We start from the raw sequence: 6,388 nt of genomic DNA, 5'->3' as shown, positions 1-6,388 counted from the left end.
CAACTTGACTCCTAAAGAGAAACATGGAAAGAATTTAAGCCATTAAGTTTAAAAACTTCTCTACTTCAATGCTGCCTACCTGGGGAAGATGTCTCTCTTCAATAGGCACTTCCTTGTTTTTGTATCAAATTTTCTTGCAGCTGTAATGCTCATCTTGCCAAATATTACTTCAGTCATGATAAACCAGACTGAGCTCTGCATCTATATTATTGCTAACGTTCTCTGTAAAACAAAGCCAAGAAGTTAAAGGTGACACTCATACTCTAAGAGTACCTGACACTGGCCAACACAGTTAGGTTCACAGTTAGGTACTATCATCATCGTGGCTTGGCTTCGCAAAGGAAGATTTGGGAAGGGCTCTCCCCACGTGGGTGTTCCCTTTGAGCCTGCACAATGGATTTTTTAGGTGAGGCACAGAGTGTGCAGAACTGGCCCCACCCTTTACCTCCTGAGGTGCATCTGCCATGGCCGAGTGAGCTTGGACGGTGAGAGTGAAGTCCTCAGGACTAGAACCTACAGCCCCTGGGATTGCCAGGAGGTCTCCCATCCAAGTACTAACTGGGGCTGACCCTGCTTAGCTTCCAAGACCTGATGGGACTGGGTGTCAAGGTGGCATAAATCCAGCAGAAATCATCCCTTTCTTTTAAAGGTGTGGCTTTATTCTACAACCAGCACTTAGAGACTTGTCCAAAATGTATGAAATGGGCTCAGTTCTCTCTTCTGACTGAAGGGTTTCAAATGCATATTTCTCCCCAGCTAAACAGTTCTCTAACCCACAGCTTGATTGGAGATAGAAATATTCTCCACTTCTCCTGTTAAAGACCTGCACCAGGCAGAAATTGACTCAGGATTCAGTGGGCTAGAAAGTGAGAGCACCAGAGGGAACATGACTCTGTAGCTTAATGATTTGAACAATCAGTTGGAATGGGAGGCATGAGTTGTGGTCAGTGGTGCAAGAATTTGATGTATTTTATCCCGTAACTTCTCCATAAAGTAAATTTAGCTTTACTCCTAATGTAGATGCCTAATTTTTATGGGTTTATAGAGCTGTGCAGATCTCCTCAAATCTTGGCCTATGCCATCAAGAATATGGATTTTAGTAGTGCTTAGGATGATTACATTAGGTGCTTGGGTAAGACGAGAAAGGGCTTCTTGGATTCATACTTGCAAATACAATGGTTTGTCCTTGAACTCTTCATCGTTTGTTCATCTTTTTTGCATCAACTTTCACTTTGTGACACAGAAGCAACAGAGGAATGGCCAGAAACCTAGGTAATATGATACTTAAAAGCACTCTGTACTATAAATTCTAGATTGGAATTGAGATGCAACTGGGAATTTGATAAAGCAATCATAAGTGTTATAGGGGCTTAGCATATTCAGTTTCAAATATTCCCATTCTGTTATATCAAGAAAGAGGGTTGCAAGGGGTAAAGGAGGCGATGAGAATACACAGTGATTTCCACACATGCCAGTCTGAGATATGGGGTACTTCTCTGGCTGAAAATCATGGAGAGTGAGCACAGTCACGGCAAATTGTATAATGTAGTTGTGTAAGGGGGAGAAGGTGAAGGAGCTTCCTACCTGCCAAGCAAAATTACATCTATTTGGAATAGAAAAATAATTTAATTTCTTAGTATTCTCTTGGGCTTCTCTCCTTAAAAAAACCCAAACTTTTGTTGCTGGCCAAATGCAGAAGTCGTGCCTATGCAGATATAGCAGTTGGGGAAAAGGGAACCTAGAAATGTGCAAAACTATTTGGAGAATTGGGATCTCTTGACATATCTCTTTCCCCAAAAGCTCAGCACTGCAGTTCCTTTCCTGGGATGATCGTTTAAGCTTCTGTGCTGAGGCTTTCATGTGAAAGCAGGGAATTGTACTCGTCTCTTTTTAAACATGTTCTGCTACGTGACTCCTAACAGCTCAGTCTTGAAAAGTTTTTGGCCTTTGTAAATGCCTGCAGTATTTAACTGTATACTTTTCTCCACCAACATACAACAAAAATACCTGAAGTCCAAAGCAAGGAACATACTTCTTCAATAACACTGAGTTCCACCACTCCCCCAAATTTACCTCAGAGAGTGGAGAAGCAACCGCTAAGTCTTAACATGAGCATAAAATCTGCATCTCAATTCACTGGTAAAAATCATATTGATCACATTGATAATTTATTAATGTGATACAAAAATTCTGTTTCAGAATACCTGGTTAATATGGCATACACATGCTTTTGTTTCATAGCTGCATTTTCTCTGAACAAGGTTTTTTCTAATATTACTTCATTACACAAAATTAAATTAATTTCTAAGAAACAAGAAACAACAGCTTTGTTGGATAAAATGATCTGCATCTTCTTGAAGCTATTTAAATTAAAAACATGCGTTTCTACAGTTGGAAAAAAAAACATCCATGGTTAAAATGTTTGAAGCCCATGAATCTCTTTAACCACATAGCTAATGTGTTCCTTCTGTTTTCTTTGAATGAAATCACCATGAGTGGTTAGATGTTGATTTAACATAAAGCAAGTGGAAATGGGTGTTTCCTTAGTGATGTATAGAATTTATTTTTAAAAACAATTAGCAAGTGTTATGAGTAAGTCAATGATTTTGTCATTCCTTGAATAATGATATAGATTATGACTCATTAAAATTGATTACCCAAGTAAACTATGCAAAATGCAAATTCATATTACATTTATTTGTTAAGGACAGCTGCAGAATTCTCTTTCTTTATTGATGGGTTTCATTTTTTCCCCCAAGCGACACTAAAATCAATTACTTAGTTTAAAAGACCGGTAATTGTCAAGATATATTTCCAAACTTTCAAGGCAGTACATTGGATATTTCCTATTATGGGTTGTATCATTCACAGTTTATTTATATAAATTTGCCTGCAAAATTAATTGGGAATTTTCCTAAATAGAACAAGCAAAACTTTACCTTTTCTGTTGAAATGGTAAAATCGTGTAATGGTTTGTTACTTTTCCATGTACCATGGAAAAAACCTCAAATCTTTACATTACACCAGTTAAATTCTGTCTTTATATTAGTACACCAATTTTAGATGATACTACTTCATACATATATCTATTACCTCTTCTGTCAGTCTTTGGTAACATTACATCTAATTGTAAATTCATTGATACATTATTCACAGGAGTACAGACAGATAAGAGGAAATGTCAGTCACTAGTATTTAAAGTTCAGTCATAAAACTCCAGTAATAAAAAAATAGGCTACATAAAATCTATGTAGACCATTTCTTATGGGGGAACTGACACTTAGGGCAATACAAAATATTATTTATCAAGATACTGAAACATTTTAAATTAACCTTTTTAAGCACAGGCAGATGTAAGATGCAATTCTTTGACCAAAAAAAGAAAAAGAAAAAAAAAAGCTAGTGGAGTCTATAAGATCATATTACAAACATCATAATTTGGCCAATTTTTACCACAAGTTGATTCATCTTTCTCAGATGCATCTTCAAGTACACAGCTGACAGTTAAATCTTTTCTGGTTGTTATTGTCCTACACATAGTGCCTAGAAATGCTAATTGATACACAATTGTTGTGATTATTTAAAAAATTAGTAAGAATTTTAGTTTTTCAAGGACATGATCCAGCAGATTCATCAAAACAACTGGAGAGCCCTACACACAGAATATATATAACATGAAACGTTACGAATTTAACATTAGTAAAAGGAGGGCATAAAATATAATCAAATTATTCTCATATGATTCTAACGTTTCTTATAGTGTTTTCAAGCTAGATGGTTTGCAATGTTGCAGCAAAGCAAGATTTTAAGGAAAATCTACTTGTCTGTACTTATTTTTGGAGTCTGTATGGAATAAGATTGAAATTTTATAGGGATATAACAACATCATAATGGTGGAAAGAAACTTGATTTGTTATAACTCCTTCCTACATATTGATATTCAAATCTGGCAATAATTGTGGCTGAGTAAAAACTAAGGGATCAATTTCAAGTATGCCACGGGTACATGTGTGTACAATTTTTCTGTTTTAAGGAAACAGATGCTGATTAATGTGAAGTAAAATTAATCATTTGAATAATAGTATTTTACTTGCCAAAACAATATACACCTCTGCCAGGTATTCTTATATCTTAATGCAGTTTTAATGAGAATTAATGGAAGCATGTGTTTTTGAAACAAATGATGAGGTCTCTGCATTTTTACCAATTGTTTAAAACTGAGTTTTACAGCTTACAGTTGTAAAACTTAGAGTTGTAAAACTCCATCTCTGCATGTAGAAAGAAATATGATTCCAGAAGTTTTGATGAAAAGATGGAAAATGAACTTCAGTCCTGTAGCTGAATTCACATAGGTGAATTCACTTTGACTTCTGCAAATATTAACACAAGGCCTAGTTCTGAAGTTCTTTTCAATTTTTTCCTGGGTTAAAAAAAAATTTAGAGAACCCAACAGACTTTTTTCGCTGCAAACAGAAGAATTCCTCTCTCCCATGTCCTCTCAAAGGAAAACCATCAACCCCAGCTAATTCTTGTATTATCGACAGTTTTCCAGCTAAATCCTGTTCTCATGAACTAAGCAAAAGTCTGTTAGCTCAGGGCTATCACTGCTTATCTGAAATTACATTTATTTAAAAAAAAAAAGAAAGAAAGAAAGAAAAAGGATTTGTTAATGATACATTTTAAAACTCTAGTAAAATTACAGCAGATCAATATTTAGGCCTTTACATTTCTATGACCATCTTTTCAAGCATGCTTGCACAACAGATATATCCAACCTTTTCAATGAAAACCAGTTTCTAATAAATACATTAAAATGTCTATAGAATTTAATACCGTTAGAAATATGTAAGAGGTTAATTAGGGTTTATACATGTATTTATAAGGATATTCAGCAAGAAAGGGCAGTTCCTATACTAGGAATACACAAAGGAATTGATTGAGAACCTGCTCTTTTGCTGTATTTTGCTCTTACAGTAACTCATACTTTAAACTATATATAGTAGGCACAAAACTATAGACAGATGATCTCCCATCCTCTCATGCTGAGTTTGGTTTTCAGGAAGTTTGCAGGTTTAATACAGTTGAAACCATCCTCAGGAAGATGCCCCGCTCACTATGGCAGAACTCCCCCCTTGATCCTAGAAGCCTGGGATTATTCTTCCACTTTCCAGTTCCCTCTATGGATACCTTGAACTGAGGGGAAGGTCTGAGTGGCTTATTTCACTGACTTTTAGATGTTCGTCCCCAGGATTATTAGCAGTGTCGAAAGTTTAATGTGGTTTTGGAGAACTCTGGACCAGCTCTATGGTTCTTACTACTTCATATTGCAGGGTCTTCATCATCCAGTTTCCTTTTAACATTTCATGTTTTCCTTAATACATGCTACAATTTCTAAAGAACACGGACAGCACAGGCATGCAGAGATGTCAAAATGATGAAATTAAAAAATAAATAATTACCATTAACAAAGGTAAAGATCCTGATTCCCTGGTGGTGTTGTGCATGTTTTAAGCTGAGTTGTCAATGTGCTTTGGACCTAAAAGACTTGATCAAGCCTCAAGTGCTCTTGCCTAGTAGAAGCGATTCCGAGGGTAGATGCAGCTGAAAGGATTTCATTTCAGTGCTGCAGCTGGGAGAGGGAGGGGATGGCTAAAACCCCCAAAGAGCGGAGAGGGGGCAGTTATGAGGGCAAGCCTGCGCTTCTGTGACCGCGGCTGTCCCCGCGTCGTTCCCCGCAGCTACCGCAGCCTGGCGCTGGCTCCGCGCAGCCCCAGCCGCGGGTGGGATGCGCACACGGGCCCTCGCCCCGCGCTGGCACCGGCCTTTGCTAATGCCCAGCTGCTTCTCCCTGACCTTGAGAGCTGGGAATTGCCCATGTTGCACATCCTGAAAGGTCGGAGCGAATCCTCAGTGCTTTTCATCAATACAGAGGAAAACCCCAAACCCTACCGACAATCCCAGACCTGGCTTCCAAGAGCAGATTTTTTTTGAAGAATGCAACAGCGCTACTAAGACTGCGTTTTATATCCGAGCACAGCAGTGAGTCAACTGAGTATCCTTTAAATCGTTTCCAAGTGCTGTTTACCCTGCCCTGACATGTTTTCCCTAACGCATCGCCGTACCTCGGCGCGCCGGCCCTAGCGGACAGGAGCCAGGCCGTCAGTGCGAGCGAGTCAAGGAAAGGGCCTGTAGAGCCGTGCAAGCACTGGAGTACCGGGACCCCCCGTCCTCCCTCCCTGCCTGTTCTCGCTCGCTGGTCGCCTAGCCGGTGACGGATTTTTGGGTGACGCCGGGGAGGGAGGGGGGACCGGGGGACAGGCGTTGCGGTGCGGAGAGCCAGCCCCGTGCGGTGAGCAGAGAGCCGAGCCGAGCCGAGCCGGCCGGGCAG

General features: G+C 39.2%; 1 protein-coding gene across 1 annotated transcript in view; it reads left to right on the top strand.

Annotated features, from left to right (window-relative positions):
* The first annotated feature begins 6,329 nt into the window (after positions 1-6,329).
* Positions 6,330-6,388, top strand: part of ADGRL2 (adhesion G protein-coupled receptor L2) — a 157,577-nt gene continuing 157,518 nt past the window's right edge. Inside the window, exon 1 of the mRNA XM_071565714.1 lies at positions 6,330-6,349. The gene's annotated coding sequence lies outside the window, so the exon portion shown is untranslated. The remainder of the gene's footprint in view (positions 6,350-6,388) is intronic.

This window comes from Pithys albifrons, chromosome 10, assembly GCF_047495875.1.
Source record: "Pithys albifrons albifrons isolate INPA30051 chromosome 10, PitAlb_v1, whole genome shotgun sequence".
In the NCBI taxonomy this organism is placed as follows: Eukaryota; Metazoa; Chordata; class Aves; order Passeriformes; family Thamnophilidae; genus Pithys; species Pithys albifrons.
Note: the sequence above shows the minus strand (reverse complement) of the source record. Positions and strands in the feature narration are given on the sequence as shown.